At 41.0% G+C, this 24,866-nt stretch overlaps 1 protein-coding gene across 4 annotated transcripts in view; it reads right to left on the reverse strand.

The window, feature by feature from the left end:
• Positions 1-17,173, reverse strand: part of LOC125486285 (S-adenosylmethionine decarboxylase proenzyme 2-like) — a 54,746-nt gene extending 37,573 nt beyond the window's left edge. For 2 of the 4 annotated variants that reach the window (XM_048613183.1, XM_048613184.1), the window contains exons 1-2: positions 16,951-17,173; positions 11,588-11,672 (exon numbers count right to left, since the gene is read on the reverse strand). The gene's annotated coding sequence lies outside the window, so the exon portion shown is untranslated. Of the gene's footprint in view, positions 1-5,094; positions 5,149-11,587; positions 11,673-16,950 lie in introns of those variants that run through there. The other 2 variants (XR_007264970.1, XR_007264971.1) reach the window with 2 other exon arrangements.
• Positions 17,174-24,866: the final 7,693 nt, after the last annotated feature.

Raw genomic sequence — 24,866 nt, forward strand, 5'->3', positions numbered from 1 at the left:
GTTCAATAAAAAAAGCAGGTAGCCGAACCGTTGGTCACCGAGGAAGCTTTTAAGGTGTACCTTAAAGGCAAATAGATCAGTCTGGGGAGGGAAGTGTAGAACTTAGGGCCCTGGCTGCTGAAGGCATGGCCATCAATGGTGCAGCAATTAAAACTGGGAATTGACTAAGAGGCCGGAATTATATGAACACAAATGTCCTGAAGGCTTTTAAAACTGGAGAAGATCACTTGGAGGTAAAGGGATTTGAGAATGAGGTGGAGAATTTTAAAATTTTAAATGCATGTCTGATCTAGTCAAAAACATCTAGCAAAAGAAATGTTGAAAGTGTTTTAGCTTTCAAAGATCATTTAACTTAATTTTGAGGGGATAATTTCTTTGATTTACTTACTTTAGCAAAAGAGGTTAGAAATTGGATTTATATTCAAACCAGCATTTTTATTGAGCAAACAAAAACACTCAGCTTGTCTAACATCAGCCCTGGGATAACACTGTGGGGCACCAGCATATGAAAATCTGCTGTATTTATTTATATACTGGGAGAGAAATTTCAGATAAAGGTGTTTAGTGCAAGTGTGTAATACCCAATCACGTAATTTCAGAATTACTGGAGTTTATAACTGAGAACAAGGGTCCTTTTGTTTCATTTCTTTTTCTGGTGTTGCTCTGATTACGCTGTGAGGAGATGGTTGAGAGTGACCTGAAATTACTTTCCTGGCAAATTTCCCTTCTTTCCTGTGCCAGCTTCCACTCAGTGTCTCTCCACAATGACAAGCTAAGATTACAATCTCACCACTGGGGAAATCACAAGCATGGCCAATGTCCCACTCCTCTTTAATTCCATGTGTTAGTGTTCAAATGTGCTTCACTGTTATTACCACTTTTGATAATTATTCAGATTCTTAATTTTGCTGTAAGCTTACCCAATTGACATTGCACTAGAGAAAAAGGATGAAATGCTTCTAAACTGTACAATGCAGTACCAAGGCTCCAATCTAAATGTCTTCTCCTTGGTCTTTCAATAAACGTTAACCCATTTGTTTTAAACAGCAGAGAGAGAAGCTTTGTCCTAATGAGTGGATTTTGAGCATCGTTTCCGTGTTTTATTTTTCCCTGTCTTTCTCTGTTAAATTCATTTCTGTGCAGTCTCCTTTCCAATCTGGGAGAACATGGGGCATCAACTTTCTCAGCACTGGTCAGCAACAGCCCGGCTCATGCATCCTGCTGCACCAGATGGCCTTGTAGTTTTGCACACACTCAGCTTGGGGTCTGTCTGTGATTAAAAATGTAAAATTGACATGCCAAGTGTGAAGCCTTTCTTGGCTCTCAGTGATTGCCCATAAGAGAGTTAAGTTGAAATGGTGAAAAGGCAATGCAATTTTAATGCTTCATTCCTCAAGGTTAGATTTCAACCCTTTATTATTCACATTCAGCCTGAATGACCGTAAAATTCTCAGCAATATATTTGTGTAATCTTGATTCTGATCGTGATCAAACTGAAACTTATTCAACTTTTTGATGTTAATTGCAATTTCTCCTAAAAAAAAGTCTCAAAACTGTGCCGAAGAGAAAAGGTGAAATTCAATTATCTGGCAACACATTAGAGTTTTAGGTTAATGAGCTTTTAAGTCAATGGGAACAAAAGGTTTGACCTCCTCACTGACTATTATGCAAACATCACTGATGGTTAATTTTTCACTTGAAGTGATTTATATCATTCTCTCCTTCCCCTTATTTGGTTTCTATGTCGAGCGTTCCCATGTCCAAGGAAAGTCAGGCGATCTGTTCTTTGGCTCACTATCACAGTCGCCAGAACTGACAGAGACCTCCCTGCAGTTTGGGCTAACTCACCTTCTGGTTTTCATTCCCTTCCTGTGGGGAATCATCTGGTATGTCTGCATGGACTGCACAACTCAGATCAAGAGCTTACTGTGTGGGCATGCGAGGGTGTGAATCTGTAACCCACTGCTCCTCTGCCACACTGCGATACCATGGCATTGCTCGTGATTCGGAGTATTTTTTGATAGCAGCTGTATCGGGAATGGGCAGCAGTAGGTTTGAAACCGAGATGTGGCAACGACCTTTGGAAAAGGACAGTCGGTTGCATAGGGGCTGGACTGTTTATGGATGGGGTGTTGCTGGGGGGATTATAGAATAAAACTGCACAGTAGTGATTGGAATCAGGTGTTTCTGTAGATGCATTAATTCATGTGATTGAATTGTCATGTTTAAATTTAGAAGGTAATTAAGGACAACCTAAGGCCAAAGAAAAGGCACCGCATTGTTGATTCATTTCATTCAGCCTGACATGTCATTTTCTTTATTTAAAAATATCTTTTCACTGTATCTTACACTGTTTTATTTAAATAAACATAGTCAGTTCACATGTATACATGTAACTTAATCACTATGTACAAATGCAAGGTTTCAGTAAGATTTACTCAGCTGCTTCTTCTTTGCTCCCTGTTTGCTAGTTCCCACATTTTTTTTGTCATCAAGGCAGTAGGGACATCATTAAATATTTTCATCCTGTTGCCAAATAACTAATATAGGTCCATTATTAGTGTCTTCTGCGTAAATGTGAGTGGTCTTTGACTGATTATTTCTGCTCAAGTACAACAAATAAAACGCAAATCATTTATTGGTGTCACCTCGAAGCACAAACAGTTAATTTCAGTCCCATTTTACAGCTGTACTCTCATAATTTTTGTTTCTGCACTCTGTCCTAGAATTTTCAAGGTTGTATACATTATAGAAACTTTGACAGTGAAATATTTGCAGATTTCACATTGAGGTAAAAGTACAAATGTATAAACTCATCAAGCTCTGATTATGGAATACAATAGTGAAAGACTGAATCAGACCGTTGGGCTTAACAGCAGATGGAATACACCTACAGCACAAAGATTGGATTAAAAGACGTACTTGGGTAGTTTACTGGATGACTGGGATGAATTATCGACTTACTTAGCCTCTGTTTAAAAGTCCTGAACAAGAGGGCTTTTTCACTGAGTGCAAAGTATTGTCAATGTACTGAATGTGAGCAGAGCTCTGTGTCAGACCAGCAGCTTCTTATAACTGCAGGATATACATGTATGGAAGAATTTTCCAGGCTGCAAGGAGATGAAGGTGCGTACATGTTAGAGAAATAGCAGAGAATCATGTCAAACATTCTAATGAAAGGTCATTGATCTGAAAGTTTAGCTCAGCTTCTCTCTCCATAGATGCTCCCTGTGATCAATGCTCAGCAAGCATTCCCAGCATTTTAGTTAAACTCCCCCCTTCATTAAGAGCTTGATTAAAGACAAAATCCTGCAGATGCTGGAAATTTGAAACAAACACAGAGAACACTGGAAAAACTTAGCAGGTCTGACAGCATCTGCGTGGCGAGAGAAACAGAGTTAATGTTTTGTGTTCAATATGGTTCTGAAAAAGAGTCAGAGCCTGTAATTTGTGAAAAAGGTATCATTCTCTTTATTTTTTATTTGCTTATTAAGAGTTAAGTATTCACGACTTATTGGAAACGAAGCTTGAGTAAATATTTGTACAGATTCCTGACTTACATTTCCATGTTGAGTGTATGATAAAGCAAAAATTAGAGCATACGAAATAAGAACAGGAATAGGCTGTTAAACCCCTTGAGCCTGCTCTACCATTCAACAGGATTTTGGCTGATCCAACATTCCTCACATCCATTTTCTAGCCCTTTCCCTGTAACTCTTGATTCCCCGACTGATCAAGAATCCATCTCAGCCTTAAGTGTACAGCTTTCTGTGGTAAGCAGATCCAAAGACTCACAACCCTCTCAATCTTAAATTGGTGTCCCTTTATTCTGAGACTATGTCCTCTGGTTCTAGACTCTCCCATGAGGGTAAACATCTTCTCAGTATTTACCCTGTCAAGCCCCTTAAAATCCAATATGTTTCATTGAGATCACCTCTCATTCTTCTAAATTCCAATGAGTAGAGTCCCAAACATTTTAAACTTCGCTCATAAGACAATCCCTCTGTGCCAGGAATCAACTGAGTGAACCTTCTCTGAACTGCCTTCAATGAAATGATTTCCTTCCTTAAATAAGGGGGCCAAAACAGCTCCAGATGTAGCTTCACCAGCACCTTGTATAGTTGCAATAAGATTTTCTATCTCTTATAGGGGAGGCAACAGCTTACTGGTATTATTGCTAGAATATTAATCCAGAAACTCAGCAAATGATCTGGGGATGGGGGTTTGAATCCACCGTGGAAGACCGTGGAATTTGAATTCAATTAAGAATCTACTGATGACCATGAAACCATTGTTGATTGTAATAAAAACCCATCTGGTTCACGAGTGTCATTTGGGAAGGAAATCTGCCATCATGTGACTCCATACCCACAGCAATGTGGTTGACTCTTAACTGCCCTCTGGGCAATTAGGGATGGACAATAAATGTTGGCCTAGCCAGTGATGCCCACATCCTATGAATGAACAAAATAAATACTCCAAGCCCTTGAAATAAGGGCCCAACATTTGAATGATGAATGATTTTATTTTCATGTGTATTTTACAGTAAGAATACAAGAAATGAAAAGCTTTGTCACCACGATTCGGTGCCATTTTGAATAATTTAAGAGTAAGGAAAAAAATAGAAAGATATGGCTTAAACAGAGTCCATCAGTCCTGAGATAACACAGTGTGGGGAGGCGATGGCCTAGTGGTATTATCGCTGGACTGTTAATCCAGAGACCCAGATAATGGTCTGGGGAGAGATAGTAGGAACTGCAGATGCTGGAGAATCTGAGATAACAAGGTGTAGAGCTGGATGAACACAGCAGGCCAAGCAGCATCAGAGGAGCAGGAAGGCTGACGTTTTGGGCCTAGACCCTTCTGCTCCTATGATGCTGCTTGGCCTGCTGCGTTCATCCAGCTCTACACCTTGTTATCTCTAATGGTCTGGGGACTTGGGTTTGAATCCCGCCATGGCAGATGGTGGAATTTGAATTCAACAAATATCTGGAATTAAGAATCTAATGATGACCATGAATCCATTGTCGATTGTTGGGGAAAAACCCATCTGGTTCACTAATATCCTTTAGGGAAGGAACTTGCCATGCTTACCTGGTCTGGCCTACATGTGACTCCAGACCCACAGCAATGTGGTTGACTCTTAACTGCCTTCTGGGCAATTAGGGATGTGCAATAAATGCTGCCTGGCCAGCGATGCCCTTATCCTGTGAATGAATAAAGGGAAAAAGAAAATCACAGGAGCAGGAAAGCCGATGTTTCAGGTTGGGAACAGAAATGTCCTGAGCCAGCTTATCATCAACGTCTGCTCTGCCATCCCTCCTCCGCCACGATGCCGCTGTCTACCAACGTTGAGGTCACTGATCTTCAAGCAATATTTTTCACCACTGGGCCGACTCTCCTCCACCACTGCCTTCGCTGCTGCCTGTGCCAGACCAATTCATTCAACTTCCCTGCTGCACCTGAGTACGAGCTCTCTGTGCTTTTTTTTTGTACAAGTACCCCCAAGTCCCTTTGTGTTGCAGCTTTCTGCAGTTTTTTTTCATTTAAATAATACCCTGCTCTTTCGTTCTCCCCCTTCCAAAATGAACAACTTCACATTTTTCTACATTACATTCCATTTGTAAACTTTTTGATCACTCACTTACAATCACTCTGTAAACTGTTTGTATCCCTCTCTCAACCTGCCCTTCCACCTATTTTAGTGTGGTCTGCAAATTTGGCTACAGTACATTCACTTCCTTCCTCCAAGTCATTAACATATATTGTAAAAATTGGTTTATTGAACACTTTTACAGCATTCAAATGGATTGCTTAAATAGCTTGGAGGTATTATGGTACAGTGAGTAGCACTCCTCCCTGCCTCTGGGCCACAAGGTCTGGGTTTGAGATCGCCCCAGGAGTTATTGACTTGGGAAAATGCATTCAGAACAGGGCCCAAAAATATCAACCTGGAAATCCCACCAGTTTATGCCAATAGCAGGTGGTAAGAGTGAGAGAAATTCCTGGTCAGCTACTAGATGGAAAGAAACCTGAGCCTCTCTCATCATTATCCATAGCTCCAGGCTACTGCAGACATGTAAAAGGTATGGTTGCCACAGCAACTTGGACTCCCTGAGTGAACTGTAATGCACCATAGCCACTTCAATAGCAGGAACAGTGAATAATATGGTGCACAAAATATTTTTTTCTCTTGATTTTATTGGAACGCCCAAGGAAAGATACTTAAGTCATTCTGCATTACTGCAGACCTTTAAGTCTTTCTGCCTTGTTTTGGATGTGATAATCGTACGTTTGAATTGAAAGGTTCAAGCTCCATTCCAGAGATGCTGCAGTGCAGGTCTGCACTATCTCATGTGCCATTGTTCAGAGGAGATGTTCAATTGAAATGTTATCCGTCTTCACTGAAAAGTGCTATGGAACTGTACTGATTGTGATGAGATCAGCCAGGTGGGCCTTATAGAATATGAAACAAAACAGAAATTGCTGGAAAAGCTCTGCAGGTCTGGCAGCGCAGATGCTATCGGACCTGCAGAGCTTTACCAGCATTTTCTGTTTGTGTTTCTGATTTACAGCATCCGCAGTTATTTCGATTCTCACAGAATATGAGTTCCCCGATTGGGGCTGTTAAGCTAGTCCAAACAGGGAGCCCTAGCTGACAGATAAGAACAGAAGTGTCAGACATCCTGCTTGCTCTGACAACTGGCTCTGAGGGAGCTGGATCAGTTTCAAGGACTCAGCACATATAAATAAAGGGTGCCCTGGTGATGGGATACCAGCCTCTGTAGAGTTATTTCAGAACTCTTCAAAAGAACTTGCCTTTGTGCCTTGGCCAGCCAGAAAATAATGCACAACACTAAAACAGATTTTCTACCAGTCATTTGGCACCATGTTGTTTATGGAACAAGCAAATTTCTTAAGTATTCAACTAAATGGAAATGTTTGCACTCTGGCCTCTGTGTCACAAGGTATTGTATTCTAATCCCACTATAAGACTTGAATACAAAATCACAGCTGACAATCCAGTGCAACATTGACAACAATGCTGGGTTTTGTATGAAAAGTTAACCAGGTGTCTTCTGTCTTCTCAAGTGGCTATAAAAGATCCTATGACAATATTTCAAAGAGCAGAAGCGTTCTCGCCAGCATCCTGACCAATATCTATCCCTCTATCAACATCACATAAACTGATTAGCTGATCAGCAGCACATTTCTGTTTATGGGATCTTGCAGTGTGCAAATTACTAGCCACAGATTCTCAATTACAACAATGATTACACTTCAGATGTATTTCATTGGCTGCGAAGCATGTTGGGATGTTCTGAGGGCAGGAATGGCACTATGGAAATGCAGGAATTACTGAAAGCAGCTCCTTCACTGCTTATCTTAACAGCGATTACACATTTCTATAAAAGCAGTCATTGGCTGTGAAGTGTTTTGGATAACCTGTGGTAGTGAAGAGTTATATCAATAAGTACAAGGTGTTTGTTAGACCTCAGCTGCAGTATTGTGTACAGTTGTGGGCACCACAGCACATTGGAGAGAGTACAGAAGCAATTTACAAATATGGTTCCGGGGATGAAGAACTTCAGTTATGGGACGGGGGAGACTGAGAAAGTTGGGACTGGTGTCCTTGGAGAGAAGACTGAGAGGGATCTTCTTCTGATTTTCAAAATCATAAGTGGGCTGGACAGAGTAGCTACGGAGAAACTGCTTCCAAAATACAAGAATAAGGAGCACAGATTTAAAGTGATGTGCAAACAAAGATGATGTGAGAAAAAACTTTTTCACACAGCAGGTAGTTAGGCTGAATGTGCTGCCTGGAAATGAGGTGGAGGTAGGTTCAATTGAGGGGCATCGGAAAGATATTTGGATAGAAATGGTGTACAAGGGCATGGCATTGGGTTAATGATCCTAATTTGAAGAGCTGGTGCAGGAACAATGGGCTGAATAGCCTCCCTCTGTGATTTAATGTGGGCATTTCTTTTCTTTATCAATGCTGGGCAGAGAATGCTGTTCCCAACTGATGTAGACCTGAGATAATTTCTTCCTGACATTGCCAAGCCTTTAACCAAAATATTTAAAAAGGCCTTTCGGGCTTATTTGATCAGAATAGACAAACTATTCAACACTGGGCATAGTTAAATAAGAAATTCGTTTCCAGAATCTTTACAAATGAAAAGGAGTAGAGAATTTCTCAAAGATTGCCAGTTTTATGGATAAGGCCAAATTGATGCTAAGCACTGTGATGTCCAAAAGGGATTTGAATAGGGTAAGGTAATAATCAGAGAGATGGCAAATGGAATATACTGCAGAAAAATGCTGAAATTCCATAGAAGAACTGAAAATATTGATTACATGTTAAGTAGCAAAGTGCTTGAGGTAACAGCAGAGAGGAGATTTGGCTGTAACGATGACTAGGTTGTTAAAACTGTGTGTTCAATGCTCACTGGTGGTGAAAAAAACAAGTAAACTATTTGAATGTGAAAGTTAAAAGTGTCAGAGGAAAACAGGAAAGAAAGCAATTTCTGGGTGGTAGAATTGTGAATCGTTATTAGATGGGATGGTAGAATTTAGCAGTAAACTATGACAAAGTTTTTTTTTTAAGGACCATTTGAAAGACCACGACTATGTGTTCCACAAATACTGATTACATGATTTTGAGGGAGGGGGTCGGGGAGGGGATTAAATTAGGAGAATTGGAGCAAACGGCAATGGGGGGCACAGGGGTCTGGACGTAGTTCCATAGAATCATAGAAACTCCACAATTCCACAAGACCATATCAACTCTCTGAAAAGCATCCCACCCAGACCCATCCCTCACCCTATCCCTGTAATCCTACACTTCCGATGGCTAATGCACCTAACCTACACATCCCTGAACACTATGGGGCAATTTATCACGGTCAGTCCACCTAACCTGCACATCTTTGGACTGAAAAGGTAGGCTAGATGGACAATTGTCACCATTCCTTTTGAGGTTTAAAGTTGACTCTAATTGGTCAAGATGTGCCATGGAGCATGCACCAGGGAACAGGGCTCCCATTTTATATGAGTATACATAGCTTCTAGCAGGTGTTACTGACCAAACTGATCTCTTAAATTGCTCATGAGTATAATTTTTGGCGTACTTAAGATTGTTCAGTAAATTGGGCTGATAAGAATGGACTTGCGTTTTATAAATTTAAATAGAAATTTGGGGTTAACTGTTTCTGGGTGCAATCCCCATGACAATGCCTTAGCTATCAGAGTCCACAACCAACCAATCAACTCCCATCCCTCATGCTGTATAAATCAAAATTGTTCCCTTTGAAATTTGGCATTCTTGCATCTGTCCTGATGAGTGTAAGGTGAAAGCCTTTCATAGGATGCCTCTTTCTTTTTAAATCTTAGCTCTTAATTTCATACAGCAGATACATTTTTACCCATTTCCATTCCCATTAATCCTTACAAAGTTCATTAGATGTAAAAATGAGTGCTTTTCTGAGGAATTACTTAAAGTGGCTAAATGCACAAAATCCATGATTCAAACTCTGATGAGGTTGCAATTTGTTCCCCAGTGTGCGGATCTAAAACTTTGCTGTAAGCGACAGTAATTTCGATAAAGTTTTCATGGACTGACACCACATCACTGTATAATTATGGCAACTATATTTATTAGTTGAAGAAAATGTTTGTTGTATCACAACAAAAACCTAATTAGTGCCCACAGTCCCTTTAGGTACACTGGAACTAAAGCACAAGATGCACCATTGAATCCATCTTCTTCTCACTTACCTAATTCATTTTAATTGTTAATTAAACAATCTCCCATGGCATTACTCATAGGCAATGTAGGATGTGGAATGGATGATCAGTGTCCCCTCCTAGCTAGGAAGTGGACACTCAGTGGGAAGGGAATGCGGGGGCAAAGAGAGTTAAGTGATGCACTCTGGGGGAGGGGGACTGTGACAGCAATATTGTATGATGGGGAGGAGGACAGGAGACAATGAGCAATAGATTGTTAAAATTAAAACCACTGGGCCTTCAGATTGCTGTTCGAGACTGCCTCCGTTGTGATTAAATGAGATGCCAGCTGTTTCGAGAGAAGTTCTTTTTCCCATGAGCTGAATGCCAATTGGAAAGCTGTATGTGTGAGAATTTCTTTTCCATCCAATTTTGGAATATGTCTTTAAAGCCTAGAAACAAAATAATAGTATTCACAGCTAGAGGCAGAATCTCCTGTTTGTATGCCCCAGCGTACCTCTCTAACATTGTATTAGGGAACATTAATTAGAACAATTTTGGGACTGATAATCTATTCGAGTGATACACAAAATGACACTTATGCAGTCGCGGAGTCCATTATTGCCTTGTAAGTTAGGGAAATCCAAAAAACACAAATTTAGCAGAAGTCTGGCGTTGCACAGCAAGAGATGGGCAGGGAAAACATTGGAGAATTAATTTTGACATATTATGGCTGCACTGTATGTATATTTGAGGAGATGAGGTAGAATCATTTATTTGTTTCTTATTATTTCTCCTAGACGCTGAGTGGAGCCATCTTGTTCAAGGACAATTGGGGAAGGACAACAAATGCTGGACTTGGCAGTGACTCCTTCATCACATGAAAGAATACAAAAAATAGAGTCATACCACACGGAAACAGACCCTTCGGTCCAACTCGTCCATTCCAACCAGATATCCTAAATTAATCCAGTCCCATTTGCCAGCATTTGGCCCGTATCCCTCTAAACCCTTCCTATTCACATACCCATCCAGATGCCTTTTAAATGCTGTAATTGTACCAGCCTCCACCACTTCCTCTGGCAGTTCATTCCATACACGCACCACCCTCTGTGTGTAAAAGTTGCCCCTCAGGTCCCTTTTAAATCTTTCCTCCCTCACCTTAAACCTATGCCCTCTAGTTTTAGCCTCCCCTACCCTAAGAAAAAATCCTTTACTATTCAACCTATCCATGCCCCTCATGATTTTATTAACCTCAATAAGATCAGCCCTCAGCTTCCGATGCTCCAGGGAAAATAGCCCCAGCATATTCAGCCTCTCCCTATAGGTCAAAGCTCCAACCCAGGCAACATCCTTGTAAATCTTTTCTGAACCCTTTCAAGTTTGACAACATCTTTCCTATAGGAGGGAGAAAAGGACTGAGTGCAGTATTCCAAAGTGGCCTAACCAATGTCCTATACAGCCTCAGTGTGACCTCCCAACTCCTATACACAAAGCACTGACCAATAAAGGCAAGCATACCAAATGCCTTCTTTACTACCTTGTATACCTGGGACTTCACTTTCAAGGAACTATGAACACGCACTCCAAGGTCTCCTTGTTCAGCAACTTCCCAGGACCTTACCATTAAGTGTATAAGTCCTGCCCTGATTTGCCTTTCCAAAATGCAGCACATCACATTTATCTAAATTAAACTCCATCGACCAATTGTTTTTTATTTGATATTCAGCTTAATCAAGAATCAAGAAAACAGTTTGAAAACATGAAATGACATGATTAGTTGCTGCAGCTATCATAATAAGCTTTTAAAAATAAATTAATGATTAAGATTATATTAAGGTTTATTGTAAGTGACACCCACCTTTCCACCTGCTAGCTTTCTTGATCTCCATTTCAGTGAAGCCCAGGGTTACGTAGAAAGATTCGACTGATTACATTTACTTTACCTGGAGAATAGATTGTACGGAACATGTATGAGGCTTTCAAGAAAGAATACGTTGCATTTACGTAGGAGCCTTTAATGATCAGTACATCAGTCCTGAGGGCGCAGCCTCAGAGTGAAGGGAAAACTTCTTAAAACTGAGATGATGAGGAGGAATTTCTTCAGACAGAGGGTGGGGAATCTGTGGAAGTCATTGCCAAAGAAGGCTGTGGAGGCCAAGTCATTGAGTGTATTTAAGGCAGAGATAGCTAGGTTCTCGATTAGTGAGGGGCTCAGGGGTTACATGTAGAAGGCAGGAGAATGGCATTGACAAATGTGTCAGTCATGATCAATTCTGTTCCTATATCTTATGGTCTTATGGATGTCTCAAAAGCTTTTTAGCCAATGAAGCGATTTTGAAGTATAATCTCTTTTGTAATGTAGAAACATAGCAGCCCATTGCGCATAGGAAACCCCCACAAACAGCAATATGATAATGGCTAGATGGTCTACTTTTGTGATGCTGATTAAAGGATAAATATTTGGCCAAGCAATGGGGATAACTCCAGTGTTGTTTGTCGAAATAGTGCTGTGAGATATTTTACATTCTCCAGAGGGGGGCAGATACAAATATTAGTTTAATGCCTCACCCAAAAGACAGCACCTCCATTGTGCAACACTCCCTCAGCACTGCACTGGAATACTATTTTAGATTTTGGTCTCAGGTCTTCTCAACCACTACATCTGATGCGGAGGCAAGACTGCTGCCAATGCAGTCACTGCTAAAATAACAAAATGGAAAAAATAGCACAATTTGGAAGAACAAATGAACGAGGAGAGCAATTTGGAAATCCTTTTTCTCCTTCCATGAGATTGTGAATATATGAAATACTATGTAAGAGTGCAGTTGCCTTCAAAGCAGAGCTGGTTTGAGATGTTTACATCGACTGAGCAAACTTAGACATAACATTCCTTGATTTCTTTTTACAGGAAGGCAGAAGGAATGTTGTTTTTCTAAATTAATACATGGTTAATTAAATCAATCAGAAAAGTATTATTCCTGTTTTTTGAGCTTCAAGCATTAAGTTTACCACCCTCAAATTTAATGTATTATACAAAAGATTTAATTCATAAGGAGCAAATAAATAGAGTACAGAATGAACCTTTACTTTTCCGCATTTGCAAAATGCAGCCTAAGTTTCTAAAATAAATAGAGTCCAGGTTTTTGGTTGTAAATGGTTTAAAAGTGCCTTCCCTATAATAGAACAGCCTTGGGTGCACAAACAATGCCTGGAGCCAATGCAATATCCTACATTCCTCCTGTGAAACTTACAATCTTTTGCTATTAATCACTCAGTTCTCATCATAACAGGAAGTTACAATGGACTCTGGAGACCAGTAGAAAGGCAGAGCAATTCATTCTATTGCATAATTCTTCAATGTTTGACTCTGGAAAATCATTACAACTCTCTGTCTTCCTATTATAATTTAATGAGTACAGCAAGTCACTTTTAAAAGATCTCCACATTCCTATATGAAGACTTTTCAAATGTTTGACTCCTGAATGAGATGCATTCTTTATAATGTTCATAAAAGAAGTTATTAAGTGAGAATAACTTCGTCAAAATTAAAAAGTGTCCTACACTTTTACGACAACTGCTCAAGTTTTCTTTGAAACAAGTGTGTAAAACAAGACCCAATTAGTTTTTGTTTTCAATAATGAAGTTAACAACATCAAACAATTGATTTAATGGGTCCTTAAAACAGTCCACAATCAGTAGAGTATTAAATCCTAAAGCTGTCACTTACCTGAGCACATAAACATCTTGGCAGTTCTTGTCACACTGACAACCAAACAATGCACATTATCCAGCAGCTTGTTCCATTCAAATTTATTTTATGCAAAAGATGGTAGCAGTTACTGACAAGAAAGCTTTAGTATCATCTTCATTGTGACTACCTGTAACTGTTTTTTTGAGAACAGGAAGACCTTACTACTAGATTAATACTGTCAAGCTCTGTTATCTGTAATGGCATGTTGTAACAGTGTAATGTGTAATCACCCACGAAAATGACACGCTGAAATTTGGTGGATCAAAAATAAATTCTGAGGCAAAAGATAATTATGATTTCTGGTTCATTGCAATCAGTTTTGCCATCAGGTTTCATCAGCTTTCAACCTAATGTATAATGAGTGGACAAGTTACTATTTTAGCCACATTAATCAAGTGATGTCACTCGTGCTAACATCAAATGGTATATAACATCATCAAGCAGCAATGATTAATGACAAATATTCACATTTCTTCAAATATTTGCAGTTAAAAGGTTCTTCAGGTTATGGGAGTTGAGCAAACATATAAGGATGGCATTGATGCAAAAGTAGACTTGACACACATTTGCCTAACACTTGTACACCTGGCCAGTGTGAGTGATCTGTCAAAGGTAACAGTGGGTTATCTTCTCGTTTTCCCATTCATGGTGAATATTTCTTAAAATAGCAACTGATGAATTTTGCTCTGATGAGGAGGGCAGATTTTTTAAGATGAGTTCCAATACACTAAAATGGTCATCTACCCAGTTTTCCTGAATGCGTAAAGATTTTTGGTTCCAGAAAAGAGTAGACAATAGAAATGTGGTTGGTGATTCATTCCCGCACAGCACCCAAGGTTTTTCACTCTGCTTTTTCTTCACTGGCTGTCCTGAGCAACCCTTCAGTGGCTATTCTTCACCTGTAAGCTCACCCCAATTGCATACACAGCATCCTCTAACTGGGAGGAGAGAGGAGCATGAGCAACAGGTATGCTCTGTTCCGGTCCAATTTTCACACACTGACCATTCCCAGCTTTGTTCACCAGTCAGTGCGCAGGAGCAGAACCTTATTTCCTTAATTGGGAATTGATGAGAATAATGTAGTGATTACTATCTGGATATTTTTAAACAATGGATATTGACATTCTAAAATTGATCATGCTTTTACAGAAAAAAAAGGTGAAATCTGAAGTATCTCCAAACAAAATATCTGAGTTTGAAAAAATTCTCTTGTGGTAATACAGTGCATTAATTATTCTTACTGTAACATAGGAGCATAGAAATAGGATTAGGTCATTCAGCCCTGGAGCATGTTCCACCATTCAATTAGATCATGGCTGATCTATAGCTTCACTCCATAACCCTGCCTTTGGTCCATATCTCAATGCCTTTGCTTAACAAAACTACATCTATCTCTGATTTAAAAGTAACAACTAACTCAACACAAACTGCCATTTGTGCAAGAGACCTCCAAACCTCTCCCACCCTTTCTGTGTCGAAGTGTTTCCTAACATCTATCCTGAAGGGTCTAGACCTAATTCTCAGACAATGCCCCTTAGTTCTAGGAAATAAGTGCAGTAGTAGGCCATTCGGCCCTTCAAGCCTGCTGTGCCAATCAACATGATCATGGTGGATCATCCAACTCATTTCCTGTTCCCAATTACCGCACTCCCACATACCTTTTGATCCCTTTAGCCCTAAGAACTTTATCCAACTCCTACTTGAAAATAGTTTGGTAAATGTGCCTTTTTTTAAAAAAAGTAAAGATGTTCTGGATCAAGTGTGCCATTGCTGACGGTTTAATATTTGACATGCTTCCCAGAATAACTCTTATCAGCTTGGGACATGTTACCGTGGAGCTGATTGGGCAGAAGCTAGGGCGCATGCTGAATGTCACAACCACAACCTTACCTTTAAAACATGAGAGGCCGGCCTAACTGTTTCTGTAAACGTTAATTGGGATAATGCGCTTTGTTCCTAATTATAACCGCGCACAGTGATCGTAAAAGCATTGTCAGGAAATGGTCCAGCGACAATGTGTGTTGTATTTTTAATGATCCTGCGGGGGGACTGGATATTAATATTAATAGTCAGTATGTTTGTAACAAGGACGCGCTAGCTTACTGACATTACCCAATAATTGCACTAGTGCAACCGTGTCCTCTGCAATGGGTAACGTACTTAAACAATATCATCTGCTTTCACTAAATTTGGACATGAGTAGATTTAATTTAATAAGTAGACTTGATTAAATGGCTGGTTCAATTCTCAAGCAATCAAAAAGGTTTCTGTCATCCTTTACAATATTTTGAAACTCTTTAATCTGCAGATTCGAACATGTTCTTAATTATAAAAAGTATTTATTAAATCAGCGATAGCACTTTCTCTAAACACTTCAATGAACAGCAGCAAGCAAACTGATCCCAGGCAGCCAAACAAAGACACCACTTCTCTGAAATGCTAGTGGTTTGTCTCTAGTCTGCAGGAAGGTAACTCCTGCCATTTCCCCCCTGCCCCCGCCGTTTACTGAGCCAGGATTGAAAGTTTTTTTTTTGTGGATGGAAGTCTGCAGACTGCAAAGGGCTACGACGTTATTCAAAAAATAAATAAACAGCTGAACGCCGACCCAAACCATGTGAAGAATAAGCGCATTTCCTGGAACTGACATTTTAAACAATGTTACAGATGAATTGTTCGGGACAACATTCTCCCGAGGGACTGAGCGCACTCCTGCCATCCCCTTCCAGCATGGTGACAGAACCAACAGCAAAAGGAGGCCCTCGAAATGACCAGAATTTGATGTAGGAATAAATTACCGCAGATGCTGGGATCTGTACTGAAAACATTAAAAAAATGCTGTAGAATTCCAGCGTTTGTTGTTTTCAGACCAGAATTTGATGTCGTTTTTGTCTTTTTTTGGGGGGAGGGGTGTTGGGTTGGAGACAAGATTATCTCAATACATTATTAAATAAGGCACAAAGTTCTGACATCAAACTAATTGGAAGTCTGGTGCTTTTACGTTGTAATCCGACCTGGTTTTAGGAAATGAGCCACCTTCTTACTTCATGTCTAATTTTCGGAGATAAAGTTAAAACTCTTTAAAGATTATGTGAGTTACAGCTGACCAAGCTTGAGTTTGAGGGGTTAGTTTGTGAAAATCATCAGGAATATTGGACGGTATGTTGATTTTTTTTTATGTTTCCGTGTTAAAATTGCGCTACCAGATGGTTTCTCTGGAAGTGAGCATTGGATGTGATTCATTAATCTACAGATTTAAAGTACATTGTCACCTCCTGTAACCTGCTCCTCCTACACTCCCTCCCCCATTGGGTTGACGTGCAGCCGTAGGCAGCTACCAAATTCGTTTTAATATTTCAGAGCAGCCATGCTATGTGCTTTAGCCAAGTGCTGTGCGTGCATTGATGTATAAATAGATATTCCCAAATGGATTGCTTCTGCCCTTTTTCCCGTCGCTGCTTCATTGCTTGTACCTGGGGATGTTAACAGAGATCTCCTGAGCCTTTAGTTTCATCCGGCCGAGTGAACCACACCTCCAGCAGCTTCTCGGTGCCTTCAACAAAATGAGCAGTGTGTGCCATGGCGAATTAAATCTCTCCCTTCAGGTACTTTGGTGAGTGTGTGTGTCTGTGGTGCTGCTAATGTAAACGGTGCAAGAACCCGTTGGCTGATGTCTTCGTCCGTCTGTGAATTGAGCAGCAGTGAAGTGACAGCGTGGTCTTTAGGCGTGGATGGTTTAAACTGGATGTTGGTCTCGTCTTTGAGGTGTACCCTGGGAGTTGTAGTCTACCCACTCTTCCATGTTGAGTTGTCAAATACCAAATAAATACCCGAAAGAATTGCGGATGCTGTAAATCGGGAACAAAAACAGAAGTAGCTGGAAAAGCTCAGCAGGTCTGGCAACATCTGTGGAGAAAAAATCAGAGTTAACGTTTCGGGTCTGGTGTTCTGAAGAAGGCTCACCGGACCTGAAACGTTAACTCTGATTTTTTTCTTCACAGATGCTGTCAGACCTGCTGAGCTTTTCCAGCAACTTATGTTTTTGTTCTTGAGTTGTCAAACTCCGGAACTTCATTTTGACCCTTTAATAACATTTGCGTGAAAACAACTCTGTGCACTTTTGTAAGTTTATCCAAGAAATACTGATAGTTTTAAAAAAGTCATTTTTCTTTCTTCTTATAAAACAAAGAACTGTGGATGCTGGAGAACTGAAACTAAAACAGAAATTGCTGGAGAAACTTCACTTCTGATGAAGAGTCAAAATGTCAACTTTGCTTCCTTCCCATAGATGCTGCCAGACCTGCTGAGTTTCTCCTGTAATTTCTACTTTTGTTCTTTTTTTTCTTTGCCTTACATCATCTGCATCATTGTCCCTTGCTCACCTAAATGGCTGACATGGGCATAACCCCCTTCACTAGTGAAGCACTGCTGCCTCATAGCTCCAGGGACCCGGGTTCGATTCCAGCCTCAGGTCTGTGTGGAGTTTGCACATTCTCCCCCGTGTCTGTGTGGGTTTCCTCCGGGTGCTCCAGTTTCCTCCCACAGTCTGTAGTATCCAGGGATGTGCAGTCTAGTTGGATTAGCCATGGTAAATGTGGGGTTATGGGATATGGTGGGATGAGTCTCGGTGGGATGATCTTTGGAGGTTTGGTGCTGACTTGATGGGCCTAATAGCCTGTTTCCATACTATAGGGATTTGATGATTCACCCTTATTTAGCAGACCTCAACAAAGCCACTGGAGTATCCACTGCATAAAACACTCTCATATATCTGCATGCTTTCACAATATAAGTCAATTTAAAGGCCACTTACTTTTCTAAGCAAAACCCAATCCTTAATAATTGAATTAAAAATATATTTAGTGTATCATAGAGCATGGTATTGTTCAAGTTACCAACACTTTTTAAATTTACCCGTAAAAAGGTTCTGATTCCAGCCTAAGATTTGCTCATCATTCACAGTTCATAAACCCATAAGAACGAGGGCCATTCAGTCCATCGAGCCTACTCTGCCATTCAATGAGATCATGGTTGATCTGTGGCCTACCTGTGCCTTTGGCCCATATCCCTTAATACCTTTGCTTAACAAAAATGTATCTCTCTCAGACTTAAAATTAACAACTGATCCAGCATCCACCGCCATTTGTTGAAGAGAGTTCCAAACCTCTTCCACCCTTTGTGTGTAGCAGTGCTTCCTAATGTCTTTCCTGAATAGCCTGGCCACAATTCTCAGACAATGCCTCCTAGTTTTAGTTCTTGAGTCCCCAGCACTGTCTTTTCCTGTTAATATAGAATCACAGAACCCCTACAGTGTGGAGGGAGGCCATTCTACCCATCAAGTCCACTCTGACCCTCTGAAGAGCTTCCCACCCAGATCCAGCCCCACCGTAACTCATACCCCCACATTTCCCATGGTTAATCTGCCCAGCCTACACATCCTTGGACACTTTGAGCAATTTAGTGTGGCCAATCCACCCTAACCTGCATATCTTTGGACTGTGGGAGGAAACCAGAGCACCAAACAGACGCGGAGAGAATGTGCAAATTCCAGACAGATGGTCATCTGAGTCCCTGACACGGTGAAGCAGCAGTGCTAACTACTGAGCCACCGTGCTGCCCAAATCTTGAAGGCTTCAATCAGATCACTCATTAACCTTCTAAATTCTAAAGCAAACAAGCCTAATTTGAATAATTGTTCCTCATAAGTTGACCCCTGAAGTCCAGGTAACATTCTTGTAAACCTGTTGTAAATCTGTCTATCTCAGTCTTGAATATATTTAATGACTTAGCTCCACACCATAAATTGCCATCCTGAAAATGTTCCCCTTATGCCAACTCTGTCTTCTATTAGTTAGTCAATGCTCCATCTATGTTAGTATATTACCTCCAGTATCCATGAGCCTCTTATCTTATTAAGTAGCTTAACATGTGGTAAGTTATCAAACACCTTCTGACAATCCAAGTATATTACATCCCCTGCTTCCTCTTTATCTATCCTGCTTATCACCTCCTCAAATAATTCTACTATATTTTACAGGTATGATTTCCCCTACATGAAGTCGTGCTGTCTCTTCTTAATCGTATCATGTGTTCCTAAACGCTCTGCTGTTACATTCCTTATTATAGACCCTAACAATTACCCAATGTCAGACGCTAAGCCAACTGCCCTATAGCTACTTGTTCTTTGTCTCCTTCCCTTTCTAAATAAAGGTTGACAGATTTCCAGTCCTCTGGGCCTTTTCCAGAATCTATTTGTTCTGTCTATATCTAAGATTACTTACTACCAGTGCATCCACTATCTCTGTAGCTATTTCCTTTAAAATACAAGGAATGCATCCCATAAGATCCAGGGGCGTAATCGGTCTTTAGCCTCATTATTTTCCTGACCACACTTTCTCTAGTCATAGCTATTGCAATTGTTTGTTCTCCTCCTTTTGCCCTTGATTATTTAATAGTATTGAAATGCTATCAGTGTCTTCTACTGTAAAGTCTGATGCAATGTATTTATTCAACTTCTCTGCCATTTCCTTGTTCCCCATTATTATTATTGCAGCCTGACTTTCTAAAAGGCATTTGCGTGCTTGGCCTCCCTCTTTCTTTTTATATGTTTAAAGAAGCTTCTACTATCCATTTTGATATTACTTGCAAGTTTACTCTCAAACTTTATTTTCTCATTCTTTTGTGTTTTTGGTCATCTTTTGTTGGATTTTAAAATATTCCCAATCCATTTTAATTTGATGCTATCTTTAACTTCCTGGTTTACCCAGGGTTCGTTTATTTCCTTCCTAGACTTGTTCTTCCTTACTGGGACATACCTTTGCTGTGAGCAATGAACTATTTTTAAACTTCTGCCATTGTTCGTCAACTGGGGTGGGATGTTCTTCCGAAGCTCAGTGTGGACTCAATGGGCTGAATGGTCTGCTTCTGCACTGTAGGGATTCTAAGTAAGTGAATTTTTTTGTGGTTAGCCTCATTGAAGCTGTTTATTCCTGATCTATCAGTACAAAAAACTAATTTGGAGTGGGATAGTTGTAATAAATTATAAGAGAAACCATTTTTAAAATCTGATATTTTTCCAACATGAGAATCAATATCTTAGGTACTGTCTTGTCAGGCAGTTCCCAGTTTAATCAAATCATGTGTTGTTAACATTTAGCTCCACCTCACAGAGGCAAGCTTAGCTCAATATTTTTGGGAAGTCTGAGTAGAACATAGAACCCATTTTCAGGAATGCTGAGTAAAAAATGAACTCTTAAAAAACTATTTTCAAATGCTATTGAGAATGAAAATCATTATTCCTATTTTCCTTCGCTAATTTTACAATTCTATTTCAATATGATGTCATACCTACATAAATATAAATTGATATTCTTTAGTTATAGTGTATATTCTGTCAGCATTAGTACGTTTCTGTCAGAATAGGGAACAGAATGAAACGCCACGCATAAGATTAAGTTTCAGTTGCTGGGAAGTGTGTGTTTAATATGTAATTTTGTTTTATTTGTGGGTTTTTAAATGTAGGCATCACAGGCTAGGCCAGCATTTATTGTCCATCCAGTAATTGCTCTTGAGAAAGGGATAGTGAGCTGGTTTGCTGAACTCCAGCAGTTCATTTGGTGCAGGAAACCCCACAATGCTTTTAGGGAGGGAGTTCCAGGATTTGGACGCAGTGACACTAAAGGAATGGTGGGAGATTTCCAGGTCAGGATGGTGAGTGGTTTGGAGGGAGATCTTGCACGGCATGGTGTTTCCCGTAGGCAAATCTTAAAATGGCCTGAATGACGTGGGTTATGGCAAGGAATCTGGGAGAAATGCATAAGAAGTCAAGTGAGGCCTGTCTTGTTGCTGGAAGCAACAGGTCACATTTTCCAACCAAGTTCTGGACGATATCACGAGATTCTCGCTAGTGATTTGCATAACGATGCCTATTAACTGGAGTTATTTCTCAATATGACCATCACTACTGCCAAATCTCTCCTTATTCTTATGCAGGTTCCTATTCTATCACATGCTGGAGAGAAATTAGATATCCAGAACATTCAACATGAAAGTCAGAGTTGATACATAGTGACTTCAGCTTGCTACTGCCTCCTATGGACCACTGTCTTGGTACCGCCTGGCACCATATCTGAGGGAAAGTGACATGGGCAGTGAAAACACACAAATGCTGGTGTCTGACACATGCCAACCTCTCCGTACCAGCGTGGCACATTGTGCTCCATTTACAAGACCCTTCTGCTCTTCAATGCTTCACTTTGGAGTGCATCAGTCCCTCTCATTGCAAAGCTGCTGCAAGGACACTGTGTGCAGTAGGGACAGGCCCCCAGCTCACCCAGTCTGAATCCCAGGGCTGCTCACTGGCTCTCTCCACACTCACTCACTTAGTGCCTACCTGGACAATTGCAACATCCCTGCCTTGCCTTACCAACTCTTGCGTTTTTCGCCCTTGGCTTGCCTTGCTGCTTAGTGCAGACATCAAGCTAGGTGGCTTGTCATGTTGGTCAGCAGATATGAGGGTCATGTTGCTGTACAGCACAGTGCTACATCAACCACATACCAACAGTATGTGCTAGCTGCCTGAGTGTGCTGCAGTGACACTGTGCATCTCAAAATCCAAGGTGAGTACTGCTGTATTGAGTCACAGGGGGTGGTGGGGAGTTATTGTGACTTTGGGGTAGTTTTGGTGCAGTCAGTTAGGGGCAGCGTGCACACACACTCCAGGGACATGGGTATGGTCAGTTGTCCTTTTGAGGAGGTTACAGACAGGGGATCTGTGCTCAGTACAGTTTGCGGAGTGGGCCGTGGTCAGTCCTGGGAGTCAGTGAAATGACTGTTTGGGGTTTACTGGGGGCACTATAGAGGTCGGCACGTAGAGAGCATTGTCCTAGGGATTGTAGGCAGCCACCCAGGGAGAGCACAAGGACAATGAAGTGGCAAATTCAAGAGGAGAGCTGGTAGTACATGGGAGGGCATGGAATGTTGTGGGAGGGGTGAGGGGGAGGCTGATAGCTGGTTACCACCATTGTGGCCTCAGTGGGGGACCTTAGCAGCAAAATGATGAGAGGGTGAGACTGTAGAAATGGGGCAGAGGGGTAAGGAAGACTGTTGGAGGCTCATTTGGAGTTGGTGAATGGTGGAGATGGATTGTCCAGTGAGTGCTGGGTACAGAGGGACTTGGTGGTTTGGGACCTGATGACCAGGATGAACCAGGTACTCATGGTATCCAGCACAATTGCTTTGCCTTCTGTGATTTGCTGATTGCTCCAAGTGACCTGTGGATGGTGTTATGGACCAGACCAAACCCCCTCAAAATATAACAAGTCGATAGCCTAGACCACAACTTATTCTTTTTAAAGGCAACTGTAAGGTATTGTGTTCTGGATGTAATTCAATTGGTCAAACTACCAGGCTTGAAGCAAAGCATACTTTATACTTACTCTATAGTTAAAATACATACAAAAGAAAGAAGAAATGGGATAACTTAACTCTATTGAAAAACTTAACAGAATAATAGAATGATTTTACTACTAAACAGAAACTGTTCCAATGTAGTAATATCCCACAAGCACACCCTTGGCAAAGGTAAAGTAGTTGCCTCACATGCAATTCTAGCAGCAAGAAGAGAATCCCAGCTTTTAGCTGTAATAGAGTGAGGAAATAACAGCTTCCATGTCCCCAGAAATTGCTGAAAGTTAAACTAAAATACTGGTTCTGTGGAAGGTTGACCCCACCCATTCAGGCTGCTTCTGTTGTTCCAACTTTTAAAAAACCCAAGACCTCACAAGCTGTTTACTTTATTGGCTGGGAACAGACCATTCAACACCTCTGTCTCACCTCTCTTCATTAAAAAAAAAACACGTCAAAATACACCTCTTAAAGTCATAGTATCATCACTATGGATTGGGCCATGCCTGGAGTGTCAGCTTAAGACCCACAAGCTCCTACCTGTGCATGCCAGGAGGCCTTTCAAGAGGCAATTGCATCAGTCATGCCCCTGGAGAGGGCAGGTTCACACCATTTGCAATCATATCATGGTGTGTAAGAAATGTATGCAGGGTACAAGTGCATGGGATGCGAATGCTAGCCCAGGGCAATATTGTCATTAGTCCTTGCAAATTACAGATAGAAATCTCTGTGAAGTAGAAGGTGACCTTAAAAGAGGCAGCTGTGGGCCCCAATGCACACAGCTAATGTAAAACATCCAAGGGTGCAAAAGGGTTTGGAACTGAATGCCCCTCCATCTGAACTGTGAGAAAAATGCAAGCTTTTCTTGTATGCAATGGTGCCTTTCATTGGGGATGTGGGGCTGGGCGAGAAGGCTTCTGTGCTCATGCAGCATTTACAATCTGCCACTATATCTTTGCTACATGACCAGCTGAGAACTTGTTGAAACAAGGTCCTATGTCAAAGCGTCAAGATGAGTCATTCCATGGTGCTCCTTGTCAGAATGCAACATGGCTCACTTATTGTTCAAGCATCATTTGTAAGGGACGTGTCTGTCCACTGTCTTCATTGGTAAGAACCTGTTCTGTTCCTTTTTGTGCCTGACGCAGGATCATTGTGAATGTGAGTGATGGACCCAGCACGGGTTATCATTGATGCTGTTGTTATGCAATGAAGGAACAAGGAGATGGAGGAGGAACAGAGGCTCCAGCCGGCCCTGAACCAGCAGCAACCCGTTGCAGAAACATGAAGAGGGCCCCTCGGGATACATCGCAGACTCAGGAGGGCCAGAGTTTTCTGTATATATTGCCGTTCCCTTCAGATGAGCTGGGTACAGTGTTGGCGCAAGCAGAGGCTGGCCCGAGAAACTTTCCAAATGCTTATGTCTGATGTAGGAGTGCCCAGCAGGAAGGTACGGCAAGAAATTGTGAGCTTCATCCAGAATGGTGCTGAGCAGTATCATAATAGTCAAATTTAATTCATATTCTTTCTTTCAGCTAAAACAGAAACTGAAAAAAAATCTGTAAGGTTTTTCACTGTTGTCATAAAGTGCAATAACACTTGCCACACTAGACGACCAGGAGCCTTGGTGACATTGGAATAATAAGACATTGTCAGTGAACAGCCAAGCTGAGAAAGCAAAATCCTAAAAGAGAGGATTGGAAGAGTGTTTATGTGAGAAAGGGGGAAGCGCAGGCAATGAGCAGCTGGAGGATGTATGAGGATGGACAATCTGCACTCTGGAAGAGATCAGACCAGATGAAGAATGGCAGTGGGCTAGCGGTAGGCATGTGAAGTGGAGTGTAGTCCCATTCATGTTATGATTCATGCATGAGATAACATGCCTGCTTTCAACCCTCAAACACAGACCTGAATGTCTAGTTTTGTACTTGCGTATACAATAACATTGTCTGAAAGAAATCAACTTCCCACAGAAAGTTTTTTT

The sequence above is a fragment of the Rhincodon typus genome, chromosome 27 (assembly GCF_021869965.1).
Source record: "Rhincodon typus isolate 14 chromosome 27, sRhiTyp1.1, whole genome shotgun sequence".
NCBI classification, from domain to species: domain Eukaryota; kingdom Metazoa; phylum Chordata; class Chondrichthyes; order Orectolobiformes; family Rhincodontidae; genus Rhincodon; species Rhincodon typus.